The sequence below is a fragment of the Triticum dicoccoides genome, chromosome 2A (assembly GCF_002162155.2).
Source record: "Triticum dicoccoides isolate Atlit2015 ecotype Zavitan chromosome 2A, WEW_v2.0, whole genome shotgun sequence".
NCBI classification, from domain to species: domain Eukaryota; kingdom Viridiplantae; phylum Streptophyta; class Magnoliopsida; order Poales; family Poaceae; genus Triticum; species Triticum dicoccoides.
Genome location: NC_041382.1, coordinates 503,186,846 through 503,202,683, shown reverse-complemented (window position 1 = coordinate 503,202,683; position 15,838 = coordinate 503,186,846).

The window sequence follows — 15,838 nt, the reverse complement described above, 5'->3', positions numbered from 1 at the left end:
CCGGCCCGGAGCGGCCCGCATCCGGCCCTCCCGGCCCGAATCGCCCCGCCGCCGCCTACCGAAGCCGCGCCGCCCTCCTCTTCGCGCCCGGCCGCCCGAGGCGACCGGAGCCGCCGCGCACCGCTCGCCGCCGGCTGGCCGCAGCCCGCCGCGCCGCCCTGGTCCGGCACCGCCCGAGCCGCCGCAGGAGCCCGCCGGAGTCGCCCCTAGCTCCGGCCGGTCCTAGCTCCAGCCGCCGCGGGGCCCAGCTCCGCCGCCCCGGCCGTCGGCGACCTCGCCTCTGCTGGCCGCCGTCCTCGTCCCCGCCGTCCTCGACTTCCGCGCCCGCCGCCACCGTCGTGAATAGTGCCGCCGTATTTTACTTCGGATTCCGTGCCCGGATCTCAGATCTGAAATCCTAACCTAGGTCTTTTTTTTCTCCAAGTCCCGGAGATTTGCAGATCCAAGTGCTCCTGTTCGCGGCTTCGTAACTTTGCAACCATAGCTCCGATTCATGCATATAGCATATCAAAATGTTCATCTTAGAGAGTATATCATTCCATTCCATTGCATCATTTTCATTTGAGCTCATCTTGATGCCCGAAATGCTGTTAGAAGAGGGCTACTTGAGTTAATTGTCAGACCTGTTACTCCGTTTAGCACTTTTGTCATTTTTGCCATGATTATTGTGTGCATGATATGCCCGTGAGTTCTTCATATGTTTTGTTAAGGGTTTTGTAATCTATCCAGAGGTGCAACCCATGTATTTTTAGGATGTGTGTGGTGACTTGTGCAAGCTTGCAAAGTGGTGCACTTGCTAATTCTGTTTTCAGGGACTTAGTTTTTCACTAAGTCCTGGGGTTGTTTGGTTCATGATGCCATATGTTTTTGTTGTTTCCTAGTGATCCGTGCCTCTTTTGAGGATAATAAGTATGGGAGTTTTGTTAATATTGTAGTGCTATATCCATCCATGTCTTTGTTTGCAATTATGGAGCACCCTAGCTTGAGTCAATCGAGCTCTACTTTTGCTTCATTGTGAATCTGGGCAGATCGTCAACATGTTTGCGATTTTGCCGATGTTATGGTAGTTGATCCGTGCATGCTATGCCATTGTTCTTGCCATGTATAGCTTGAATTTTGTGCCTTATTAAGGGATGTATGCTTGTCTTGCCATGACTTGCACCATGGTGAGTGCATCGAGCTCATAAACATGCCTTCGTGAGTTATGTTTCAGCATGTCCCAGTTTTCACTAAGTCTGAAAACTGATTATGTTTTTGCTATGTTCGTGTGCTTGTTAGTATATTTTGTGATCCCTTTTGGCTCAAGGTCACTAAGGGACTTTTGTTAAGCTTGTTGAGTAGCTCCATGCCATGTCTTTCTTTGTCATGTTCAGGTCCTGTAGTATGTTGTTTTGTTGCTCCGAAGAGGGCTATATGATCTGAAATTCTAGACAAGTGTTAATTTCACTAAGTCTGAGATCTGTTTTACCATTTGCGTTTTTGCCATGCTTGTTTGAACCTCCTAATGGATGAATTGGCCATAGCTCAGTGCTAGACTTTTGTTAAGCATATTGTGTGCATCCCTGCTATGTATTTTGTTGTCATGTTTTATTGTTGTAGCATGTTCATCTCATTGCATTTAGATGCCTACTTGCTATAAATCGCAGACCGGTGTCATTTTTGAATCGCTTGCCATTTCCAAACCGTAACTCCGATTCCGGCGTTCTTTATATCGTTTTCAAGCGATTTCATCTCATCTTTCCAGTGGCACCCTTGGAATTCCAAGTTGAGGCCAGGTTCATGCATTTCCTGTCATATCTTGCATTTTGGACCCCGCATCGCATGCCGCATAGCATATCATCATTTCATCATATTGCTTGTTCTTGCACGTGGTTGATTGTATCCTTGTTGCTTGTTTGTCTTGTTTGGGTAGAGCCGGGAGACGAGTTTGCTAACGAGGATCCCGTTGAGTTTGCTTTTGAGGATCCAGTCAACTCTGACAACTGTGCAGGCAAGATGATCATACCCTCGAAATCACTACTATCTTTGCTATGCTAGTTTGCTCGCTCTTTTGCTATGCCTTTGCTACAATGCCTACCACTTTCTTGCAAGCCTCCCAAATTGCCATGTCAAACCTCTAACCCACCATTGTCCTAGCAAACCGTTGATTGGCTATGTTACCGCTTTGCTCAGCCCCTCTTATAGCGTTGCTAGTTGCAGGTGAAGATTGGAGGCTGTTCCTTATTGGAACATCTTTTATTTACTTGTTGGGATATCATTATATTGCCATGTTATCTTAATGCACCTATATACTTGGTAAAGGGTGGAAGGCTTGGCCTCTCGCCTAGTGTTCTGTTCCACTCTTGCCGCCCTAGTTTCCATCATATCGGTGTTATGTTCCCGGATTTTGCGTTCCTTACGCGGTTGGGTTATAATGGGAACCCCTTGATATTTCGTCTTGATTAAAGCTTTTTCAGCAATGCCCAACATTGGTCTTACCATTTGCCACCTAGCCTTTTCTTTCCCTTGGGTTCTGCAGACTCAAGGGTCATCTTATTTTAACCCCCCCCCCGGGGCCAGTGCTCCTCTGAGTGTTGGTCCAAACTAGAGCCCCTTGCAGCGCCACCTCGAGGAAACTCGAGGGCTGGTTTTAGTTGTACGGATTGCTTATCTGAGTGTGCCCTGAGAAAGAGATATGTGCAGCTCCTATCGGGATTTGTCGGCACATTCGGGCGGTGTTGCTGGTCTTGTTTTAACCTATCGAAGTGTCTTGAGTTACCGAGATACCGAGTCTGATCGGAACATCTTGGGAGGAGGTCTATTCCTTCGTTGACCGTGAGAGCTTGTCATGGGCTAAGTTGGGACTCCCCTGCAGGGATTGAACTTTCGAAAGCCATGCCCGTGGTTATGGGAAGATGGGAATTTGTTAATGTCCGGTTGTAGATAACTTGAACCTTAACTTAATTAAAATGAATCAACTGAGTGTGTTACCATGATGGCCTCTTCTCGGCGGAGTTCGGGAAGTGGACACGGTGTTGGAGAAATGTTTGCGCAGGTTGCTCTCTAGTTTCTCGCTCGTGCTTTGCCTCCTCTTCTCGCTCTCTTTTGTGAATAAGTTAGCCACCATACTTGCTAGTCGCTTGCTGCAGCTCCACTCATATTTTACCTTGCCTTACCTATAAGCTTAAATAGTCTTGATCGCGAGGGTGCGAGATTGCTGAGTCCCTGTGGCTCACAGATTACTATTACACCAGATGCAGGGCCCGATGATTCTGGTCCAGGAGACGCGTATGAGCTCAAGTGGGAGTTCGACGAAGACTCTCAACGATACTATGTTTCCTTTCCCGATGATCAGTAGTGGTGCCCAGTTGGGGGTGATTGGGACCGTGTCGCATGTTGGGTTCTCTTTTATTTTGGCACCGTAGTCGGGCCATGAGTGCTTGGATGATGTAATGTTATTTATGCACTTGATTGACGTGGCGAGTGTAAGCCAACTATGTTATCTCCCCTGTTATTATCATATTACATGGGATGTTGTGAAGATTGCCTAACTTGCGACATATGCCTTCAATGCGATTATGTCTCTAAGTCGTGCCTCGACAAGTGGGAGCTATAGTCGCATCGAGGGTGTTACATTAGCAGTGATAGATAAATTTTCAATGATGCACTTCTTCACCCAGATTTGTTTCTTGGGTGAACCATACCTCTAGTTGGGTCCCAATATATCGAGCAAATACCTTACCATTCTGTTGTTTGAAGAGTTTGTAGTTTGAGTCATCAGACTCGTCAGAAACAACATTAATGGGTGAGTCATATCCTGATAGAATTGCAGGTTCGAGAATTTAGTTTTAGTAAGAACCCAACTCGTTCATGGATATTGCTCGGGGGTCCGGTAGGTTCCATCAACATTGAGTTTTCTCTCGAAACCCAATCCTTCCTTTCGAGGGTTCTTATGCAGTATAGACTTCTTGAGCACATCATAGAGAGTTTGATGCCCTTTGAGGCTCTTTACCAGTCCTGTCTCAAGCAAGTTCTTTAATCTGCAATTTTCATCACAGATGGCAACAAATTCCCCAGGAGAGGGTTAGAAATATCATTCGTAGTAGTTGTCATTTTCTCAATGACTGCATTAGAAGTTTCAGCATTGGAATTAGCATTGCAATGTTCTAGGCATTGTAAGCAAGGAGGCACAAAATCATCGGGAAAACTTTTAGATTGCTCGGCGAAGAGAGAAGCTTTTTCTTTCATCAACTCGTTATGAGACACCTTCAATGACTCGAGTTCTTGATTCTTGTTGAAGAGTTCATCTGATACTCTCGTAGTAAATTGTAAGTGAATCATATCAGTTGGAAAGGCCATCAATAGTTGAGGAAAAAACATCAAAGCATCATGCTTTTCAATCAACTTTTGATTCTTCTCCATCTCTTCGACCAATAATCCTTCGGTTTTCCTAAGATTGTTCTCAAGTCTTTGAAGTTCATCTTGTTGAGATTTAGCAATTTTAACCAGTTTAGAATAGGCAATGTATTCGGGAGAATATTCACTCATAATATTTCGGTGCTTTGCTAATACCTGATCCTTTGAGGTTTTTGCCATGAGACAGAATGTGATAGGTTCATCATCACTTGAAGCATTATCATCATTGTCTGATTCGAATTATATCTCAGATGATCCATAAGCAACAAAAGCATTGCTTCTTATTATCCTTCTGTGAAGCTCTTCATCTTCATCTTCTGATTCTGATTCTGATTCAGAAGTCTCCTCTTCAGACTCCAGGGTCATATCAGCACATGTTGTATTCAGTTGTGATATTCTCTTCATATTTGATTCGATGGTTGCTCTTGCTTTCATGTTAGTGACTGGTCTCGTCAAAGATGATGAGAAAGATTTTTTTTTCTTCGAGAGCTTAGTATGATGATCCATTCCAGTGAATCCACTGAAGTGAAGATATTTCCATCTGTTACAAGGTTTTCCTTCCCAACTTGCACAGTCTGCTATGAAATGGCTGAATAGTTTGCACTTGCAGCACTTCATTTCTTTCAGAGGTAACTTTCTTGATGATTCAGGCAAGTCAAATTCATCATCATTCGAGAGGCACAAAATTTGTCTTCTAATATCACTTAGGCTTTTAGTGAGCATCTCTAGTTCCCTTGTGATAGTGTGTTGATTCTCGACATCTTCTTCTTGTGAACTGCCATAGTGTGAAAGAATTTCTCCTTCACTTTCCGAAGAAGATTCTTGATCTGTATTTTCTAGTTCCATCTTTTCTTCATGAATCGACAACAGCGTCATGACCTCTACATAGTGAAGTTCTTCATACTCTAGTCTTTGCTTGATTTCAGTGACAAAATTGAATCGAAGGTTGGATCAAGAGCACTCAGTAGCTTGCTGACCACATCTCTGTCGGTGATATCAGTAACTCCTTGTTCATGAAGCCTTTCAACAATATTGGTGAACCGATCAGTGAGTTCCATAGCACTTTCCTTACAAAGGCTTCTGAAACCAGCAAACATAGCACGAAGCATTTGAGTGTGGGGGTCTGTTCTGGCAATGAATTCTTCATGAGCATTTTTTATGGCATCCCAGAGTTTCTTTGAAGTATCAAGTTCATGGAATAGAATGAAAATGTCTTTTGAGATACTTTCACAGATAATGTCTTTTGCTTGTGCATTCAACCGCAGTACAACTTTGTCATCAGAAGTTGGAGCATGAGGGTGTTGAATGGTGTATCCATTTTCCACAATCTGCCACAGTTCTAAGTTGAAGGCTTGAAGTCTGATTCTCATTCTCTCTCCAGTAGAGATAGCTATTTCCATCGAAGATAGCAAATCTTTCAGAGTGTAAGGATCTGTTGGGAAACATAGCATGTAATTTCAAAAATTTCCTACGCTCACGCAAGATCTATCTAGGAGATGCATAGCAATGAGAGGGAGAGAGTGTGTCCACATACCCTGGTAGACCGAAAGCGGAAGCGTTTGACAATGCGGTTGATGTAGTCGAACTTCTTCTTGTTCCGACCGATCAAGCACCGAACGTACGGCACCTCCGAGTTCTGCACACGTTCAGCTCGATGACGTCCATCGAACTCTTGACCCAGCAAAGTGTCAAGGGAGAGTTCCATCAGCACGACGGCGTGGTGACAGTGATGGTGAAGTGATACGTGCAGGGCTTCGCCTAAGCACTACATGAATATGACCAGAGGCGTAAACTGTGGAGGGGGGTGCCGCACATGGCTAACAATGTTTTGTTGTGTCTTCTAGCGGTGCCCCCCTCATATATATAGGTTGGAGGGGAGGAGAGGCAGCCAAGGGGGCGCCCCAAGTAGGAGGAATCCTACTTGGGGTCCTCCCAATTTGGCCTCCCCCCTTTCCTATTCCTATTCAAAGTAGGAAGCCAAGAGGGGGGAGGGGGAATCCTATTCCCTTTTTCCTTTCCTCCTTTCCCTTTGTACTCGAATTTGGCCAACCCATATGGGGGGCGCATGAGCTCCATAGGGGCTGGTATGTCCCTCTTTTGGCACATTAGGCCCATATAGTTTGCCGGGGGTTGCCCGGAACCCCTTTTGGTGACCCGATACGTACCCGGTACCCTCAAAACACTTCCGGTGTCCAAATACTATCATCCTATATATGAATCTTTACATCTCGACCATTTCGAGACTCCTCTTCATGTCCATGATCTCACCCGGGACTCCGAACAACATTCGGTCACCAAATCACATAACTCATATAATACAAAGCGCCATCGAACGTTAAGCGTGCGGACCCTACGGGTTCGAGAACTATGCAGACATGACCGAGAAACCTCTCCGGTCAATAACCAATAGCGGAACCTGGATGCTCATATTGGCTCCCACATATTCTACGTAGATATTTATCGGTCAAACCTTATGACAATATACGTTATTCCCTTTGTCATTGGTATGTTACTTGCCCGAGATTCGATCATCGATATCTCCATACCTAGTTCAATCTCGTTACCCGCAAGTCTATTTACTCGTTCCATAATGCATCATCTCGCAACTAACTCATTAGTCACATTGCTTGCACGGCTTATTATGATGTGCATTACCGAGAAGGCCCAAAGATACCTCTCTGATACTCGAAGTGACAAATCATAATCTCGATCTATGCCAACCCAACAAATACCTTTGGAGATACCTGTAGAGCATCTTTATAATCACCCAGTTATGTTGTGATGTTTGATAGCACACAAGGTATTCCTCTAGTATCCGGGAGTTGCATATTCTCATAGTCAAAGGAATATGTATAAGTCATGAAGAAAGCAATAGCAATAAAACTTAATGATCATCATGCTAAGCTAACGGATGGGTCTTGTCCATCACATCATTCTCCTAATGATGTGATCCCGTTCGTCAAATTACAACACATGTCTATGGCTAAGAAACTTAACCATCTTTGATTAACGAGCTAGTGTAGTAGATGCTTACTAGGGACACGGTGTTTTGTCTATGTATCCACACATGTATCAAGTTTCCGGTTAATACAATTCTAGCATGAATAATAAACATTTATCATGATATAAGGAAATATGAAATAACAACTTTATTATTGCCTCTACGTCATATTTCCTTCAGTCTCCCACTTGCACTAGAGTCAATAATCTAGTTCACATTGCCATGTGATGTAACACCAATGGTTCACATCTTTATGTGATTAACACCCATAGTTCACATCGCCATGTGACCAACACCCAAAGGGTTTACTAGAGTCAATAATCTAGTTCACATCGCTATGTGATTGACACCCAAAGAGTACAAAGGTGTGATCATGTTTTGCTTGTGAGAGAAGTTTAGTCAACGGGTCTGCCATATTCAGATCCATACGTATTTTGCAAATTTCTATGTCTACAATGCTCTACACGGAGCTACTCTAGCTAATTGCTCCCACTTTCAATATATATCCAGATCGAGACTTAGAGTCATCCGGATTGATGTCAAAGCTTGCATTGACATATATCTTTACGACGAACCCTTTACCACCTCCATAATCGAGAAACATTTCTTTATTACTTTAAGGATAATTTTGACCGTTGTCCGGTGATTCACTCCTGGTTCACTCTTGTACCTCCTTGCCAAAACCATGGCAAGGAACACAATAAGTCTGGTACTTAGCATGGCATACTTTATAGAACCTATGACCGAGGCATAGGGAATGAATTCCATTCTCTCTATATATTCTGCCGTGGTCGGGTCTTGAGTCTACCTCAATTTCACACCTTGTAACACAGGCATGAATCCTTCCTTTGACTGATTCATTTTGAACTCCTTCAAAATCTTGTCAAGGTATGTGCTTTATGAAAGTCCTATCAAGCGTCTTGATCTATCTCTATAGATATTGATGCTCAATATATAAGCAGCTTTACCGAGGTCATTTATTGAAAAAAATCTTATTCAAGTATCCTTTTATGCTATCCAGAAATTATATATCATTCCCGATCAACAATATGCCATCCACATATAATATCAGAAATGCTACACAGCTCCCACTCACTTTCTTGTAAAGACAGGCTTCTTTGAAAGTCTGTATAAAACCGTATGCTTTGATCACCTCATCAAAGCGTATATTCCAACTCTGAGATGCTTGCACCAGTCCATAAATGGATCGCTGGAGCTTGCACACTTTGTTAGCACCTTTAGGATCGACAAAACCTTCTGGTTGCATCATATACAACTCTTCTTTAAGATATCCATCAAGGAATGCAGTTTTGACATCCATTTGCCAGATTTCATAAATTGCGGCAATTGCTAACATGATTCGGATAGACTTAAGCATCGCTACGAGTGAGAAAATCTCATCAAAGTCAACACCTTGAACTTGTCGAAAACATTTTTGCGACAAGTCGAGCTTTGTAGATCGTAACACTATCATCAGCATTGATCTTCCTCTTAAAGATCCATTTATTCTCAATGGCTTGTCGATTATCGGGCAAGTCCACCAAAGTCCACACTTTGTTCTCATACATGGATCCTATCTCAGATTTCAATGCCTCAAGCCATTTATCGGAATTTGGACTCATCATCGCTTCCTCATAGTTCGTAGGTTCGTCATGGTCTAGTAACATGACTTCCATAACAGGATTACCATACCACTCTGGTGCGGATGTGCTCTGGTTAACCTACGAGGTTCGGTAGTAACTTGATCTGAATTTTAATGATCATTATCATTAGCTTCCTCTCTAGTTGGTGTAGGCTTCACTGGAACTGATTTCTGTGATGAGATACTTTCCAATTCGAGAGAAGGTACAATTACCTCATCAAGTTCTACTTTCCTCCCACTCACTTCTTTTGAGAGAAACTCCTTCTCTAGAAAGGGTCCATTCTTAGCAACAAAAATCTTGCCTTCGGATCTATGATAAAAGGTGTACCCAACAGTTTCTTTTGGGTATCCTATGAAGACGCACTTCTCCGATTTGGGTTCAAGCTTATCAGTCTGAAACCTTTTCACATAAGAATCACAACCCAAAACTTTAAGAAACAACATCTTTGGTTTCCTGCCAAACCATAGTTCATACAGTGTCATCAACAGATTTAGACGGTGCCCTATTTAATGTGAATGCAGATGTCTCTAATGCATAACTCCAAAACGATAGTGATAAATCGGTAAGAGACATCATAGTTTGCACCATATCTAATAAAGTACGGTTACGATGTTCGGACACAACATTACACTGTGGTGTTCCAGGTGGCGTGTGTTGTGAAACTATTCCACATTCTTTTAAATGAAGGCCAAACTCGTAACTCAAATATTAGCCTCCACAATCAGATCGTAGAAACTTTATTTTCTTGTTACGATGATTCTCCACTTCACTCTGAAATTCTTTGAACTTTTCGAATGTTTTAGACTTGTGTTTCATTAATTTGATATACCCATATCTGCTCAAATCATCTATGAGGGTCAGAAAATAACGATGCCCGCTGCGAGCCTTAACATTCATCGGGCCACATACATCGGTATGTATTATTTACAATAAGTCAGTGGCTCGCTCCATTTTTCCGGAGAATGGAGTTTTAGTCATCTTGCCCATGAGACATAGTTTGCAAGCATCAAATGATTCATAATCAAGTGATTCCAAAAGTCCATCCGCACGGAGTTTATTCAGGCGCTTTACACCAATATGATCTAAACGGCAGTGCCACAAATATGTTGCACTATCATTATCAACTTTGCATCTTTTGGCATCAATATTATGAATATGTGTATCACTACGATCGAGATTCAATAAACCATTTACACTGGGTGTATGACCATAGAAGGTTTTATTCGTGTAAACAGAACAACAATTATTCTCTGTCTTAAATGAATAACCGTATTTGCGATAAACATGATCCAATCATATTCATGCTCAACGCAAACACCAAATAACATTTATTTAGGTTCAACACTAATCCCGATGGTAGAGGGAGTGTGCGATGGTGATCTTATGAACCTTGGAATCACTTCCAACACACATCATTACCTCGCCCTTAACTAGTCTTTGTTCATTTTACAACTCTTGTTTTGAGTTACTAATCTTAGCAACTAAAACTAGTATCAAATACCCAGTGGTTGCTATGAACACTAGTAAAGTACACATCAATAACATGTATATCAAATACACCTTTGTTCACTTTGCCATCCTTCTTAGCTGCCAAGTTTTTGTGGGCAGTTCCGCTTCCAGTGACCATTTCCTTTGCAGTAGTAGCACTCAGTTTCAGGTTTGGGTCTAGCTTTGGGCTTCTTCACAGGAGTGGCAACTTGCTTGCCATTCTTCTTGAAGTTCCCTTTATTTCCCTTGCCCATTTTCTTGAAACTAGTGGAATTGTTAACCATCAACACTTGATGCTATTTCTTGATTTCTACCTTCGCCGATTTTAGCATCGCGAAGACCTTGGGAATCCTTTTTGGCATCCCTTGCATATTATAGTTCATCACGAACTTCTAGTAACTTGGTGATAGTGACTAAAGAACTCTGTCAATCACTATCTTATCTGGAAGATTAACTCCCACTTGATTCAAGTGATTGTACTACCCAGACATTCTGAGCACATGCTCACTGGCTGAGCCATTCTCCTCCATCTTGTAGGCAAAGTACTTGTCAGAGGTCTCATACCTCTTAACACGGGCATGAGTCTGAAATATCATTTTCAGCTCTTGAAACATCTCATATGCTCCATGGAGTTGAAAACATTTTTGAAGTCTCGGTTCTAAGTCGTAAAGCATGGTGCACTAAACTATCCAGTAGTCATCATACCGAGCTTGTCAAATGTTCAAAACTTCTGCATTTGCTCCTTCAAATAGGTCTATCACCTAGCGGTGCACCAAGGACATAATTCTTCTGTGCAACAACAAATATAATACTAAGATCACGGACCCGGTCCGCATCATTGCTACTATCATCTTTCAACTTAGTTTTCTCTAGGAACATATAAAAAATAAAACAGGGGAGCTATACACGAGCTATTGATCTATAACATAGATATGCAAATCCTATCAAGACTAAGTTCATGATAAATTAAGTTCAATTAATCATATTACTTAAGAACTCCCACTTAGATAGACATCCCTGGAGTCATCTAAATGATTATGTGATCCAAATCAACTAAATCATGACCGATCATCACGTGAGATGGATTAGTCTTCAATGGTGAACATCTCTATGTTGACCATATCTACTATATGATTCACGTTCGACCTTTCTGTCTCTAGTGTTCTGAGGCCATGTTTGTACATGCTAGGCTCATCAAGTTTAACCCGAGTATTCCGCACGTACAAAACTGTCTTGCACCCGTTGTATGTGAACGTAGAGCTTATCACACCCAATCATCATGTCGTGTCTCAGCACGACGAACTATCGCAACGGTGCATACTCAAGGAGAGAAGTTATACCTTGAAATTTTAGTGAGGGATCATCTTATAATGCCACTATAGTACTAAGAAAAATAAGATGCATAAAAGATAAACATCACATGTGATAACCCACAAGTATAGGAGATCACAACAGTTTTTGAGGGTAGAGTATTCAACCCAAATTTATAGATTCGACACAAGGGGAGCCAAAGAATATTTGAAGGTATTAGCAGCTGAGTTGTCAATCCAACCACACCTAGAGATTAATTATCTACAGCAAAGTGATCTATAGCACAGTAGTATGATATTTTTTATAATAGTAGCAGTAGCAATGGTAACAGTAATAGTGATAGCAATAATTTTGTAGCAAGTGTAACAGTGATGATAGCAGTAGTAACTTAGCAAGAACAATATAAGATAAACTACCTAGGCATTGGATAGGTGACTTGTTGGATGATATTCATCATGAGACTGTTATAACCTAGGGCGATACGGCACTAGCTCCAGTTCATCGATATAATATAGACATGTATTTCGTAAATAGTCATACATGCTTTATTAAAAGAACTTGCATAACATCTTTTGTCCTACCCTCCCGTGGCTGCGGGGTCCATATTGGAAACTAAGGGATATTAAGGCCTCCTTTTAATAGAGAAATGGAATAAAGCATTAACACACGGTGAATACATGAACTCCTCAAACTACGATAATCACCGAAAGAAGTCCCGGTTATTGTCACTCCGGGGTTACCGGATCATAACTCGTAGTAGGTGACTATAACTTGCAAGATCGGATCTAGAACATGGATATAATGGTGATAACATAAATGGTTCAGATCTGAAATCATGGCACCCGGGCCCAAAGTGAGCATTAAGCATGACAAAGTCATAGCAACACCAATCTAGGAACATAGTGGATACTAGGGATCAAGCCCTACCAAAACTAACTCGATTACATGATGAATCTCGTCCAACTCCTCACCGACCAGCGAGCCTACAAAGGAATTACTCACTCCTGGTGGGGAGCACCATGGAATTGGCGATGGAGAAGGGTTGGTGATGACGAAGAACAAAGATCCCCCTCTCCGGAGCCCCAAACTGACTCCAGATCTGCCCTCCCGAGGAAGAACAAAGCTTGGCTGCGGCTCCGTCTCATAGATCGCAATAATTCTTTCTCCCTGATTTTTTCCTCCGAAAATAGGATTTTATAGCGTTGGTTTCAGGGTCCGTGGGGCCACCAGGTGGGGACAACCCACCTGGGCGTGCCAGGAGAGGGGGGCGCGCCCTGGTGGGTTGTGCCCACCCAGGGGCCCCTCTCCGGTAGGTCTTGGCTCCTGAAATTCTTATATATTATATAAAAATTCCTCGCAAAGTTTTGTTCCTTTCTGAGAACTTTTATTTCTACACAAAAACAACACCATGGTAGTTTTGCTGAAAACAGTGTCAGTCCGGGGTTAGTTTCATTCAAATCATGCAAATTAGGGTCCAAAACAAGAGGAAAAGCATTAGGAAAAGTAGATACATTGGAGATGTATCAACATGCAATCAAAATACGTGACATGATATGGCCATCATTATCTTGTGCCTTTGATCTCCATCTCGAAAGCATCGTCATGATTTCCATCGTCACCGGCTTGACACCTTGATCTCCATACATAGTCGTGGTCGTCTTGCCAACTATTGCTTCTACAACTATCGCTAATGCATAGTGATAAAGTGAAGCAATTACACGGCGCTTGCATTTCATACAATAAAGCGACAACCATAATGCGTAAGTCATTATAGTTGTGCCCTCTTAGTTTCTAGCACTTGTTTTAGAAGGTGATGACGCAAACTAAAAGTAAATAGATAGTCCCTTCGCATAGGGAAGCAGTGATTTGCAGAGGTGCAAGAGCTCAAGTTTTAAAATGGAGATAAATGATATTTTGAGACATGCCCCCTTCTCATTCACTTCACGACTATTAGTTATCAATATATCCCATGCTAAATAGGCTAGTGGCGGTTCCCAAGCGATAAAAGTAAAGTTTTTGACTCCATTGGGAGTTTTTGTTTGATTATTCGAGCGATTAACTCTTTTTGTATTTTGCAGTTTGGGACGGGGCATCCCTAATACCGCCCTTTTCTCGTGCGATGGCGAGTGAATAAACACTAGACCTGAGAATAACCCTCTTAGCATGGAAGATACCGACCACCTCCTATCATTCCATGAACGATCCAGGCACACAAAATGGATATTTTTTTAGAAGTGTTTAGAGGTGGCACATGCAAATTTACTTAGGACGACAGGGTAATACCGCATATAGGTATATATGGTGGACTCATCTGGAATAACTTTGGGTTCAAGGTTTTTGATGTACAAGCAGAATCCCCACTTAGTACAGGCGAAGGCTAGCAATTAGATTGAGAAGCGGCCAGCTGGAGAGCAACAATGATCATGATCATGCATTATGCATAAGTAACATTGGACACTAGCATGAGTAGGACATGAACACCATGAACATAAATATCATAGAGGCTATGTTTGTTTTGATTCAACCACATGCATGAACATTTGCCAAGTCAAGCCACTCGAACATTCAGAGGAGGATACCATATCATCATACTACATCACAATCATTTTATCGCAATGTTGATATCCAAGATAAATCATTATTCACTCCCAGCTACTTATGCATTTCATGAGAAACTATAATTTCTAATTGTCATTGCAAACATGTTTAATCATAATGGGCTGAATCATGGATACTAGGTTAAACATATTTACACAAACAGAACAAGTCGAGTTCATATCGGTTTCTCCCTGCCACGGCCAGTTCATCGAATATCTTCATTATTGCCTTTCACTTGCACGACTGAATGATGTGAAAATAATAATAGTGCAAGAGTGCCATGGACTAAGCTGGAATCTGCAAAACATTTTATTCAACAGGAGAAGACAAGGTAAAATGGGCTCTTTATTAGTTCAACAATTATTCAAATGAGAGCCACTCAACATTTTCATCGTGGTCTTCTCCTTGGTACAACTCGAATAAAAGAAAAGAAATTCAGAGAAACACATTGAAATATTTTTGGAGTTTTTGGTTTTCTTGAACAAGCAAGTAAAAGGAAAAGCAAAAACGAGAATGACTATTTACACGGGAAAGCTCCCCACAAGCAAAACAAGAAAAAGGAAACCTTTTTGGGTTCTCTTTTTAATACTACAGCTAAGCATGCATGGAAAGTAAACTAGCTACAACTAATTTTTATGGTTTTTCTAAAGTTTTTCAAACACACAAGAAGAAGGCAAGAAAAAAATTAAACATGGATGCTACAATGAAAAAGTGTGAACACCGACAAGATGAATAAGTGAACATGAATGTAGTGTCGGTGAGAAACACGTACTCCCTCAAGCTTACGTTTTTGGCCTAACTTGGTAGTAGATCAGTAATATGGATAGTAGTTGGGGTACTGAGGAGCGGGCATCCACTGATCCCACTGTGGAGGCTCCTCCTATGCTGCCTCTGCCGCAGCCTGAACATTCCGGTAGGCGATGATGTCCGCAGGCATAATTTTATATCTGCCCCTAACAACAGAATCAAGGCAGGGGCAGGCAATGGGATAATATCATGAGTTTCAACACTAAAGACCAGGTGATAAGGAATAGGAATGTCAGGATAATCCTCTGCAAGAAAATGATGGTGTTCCATGGCTGCACGTTCTAGATAAACCTTGGTCAGAGGGTAATCATGAGGGCGTATCCCAACATTAAAGTGGGCCGCCAAGCGAGTAGCATAAATCCCTCCATGTATTTTACACTGAGATTTATTAAGATGGAGGCGACGAGCCACAATAGCTCCCAAGTTATAAGTGTTGTCGCCCTCTAATGCATGAAGTAAAATAGCAAGGTCTGGTGAACTAAGTGCACCCACCTTCTCCCTAGCAAGCAAGCATTTTGAAATGAAAAGTGCAAAGTAATGAACAGCAGGAAAATGCAAGCCACCGGCAGCGGTAGCTGACACCCCTCTCTCATCT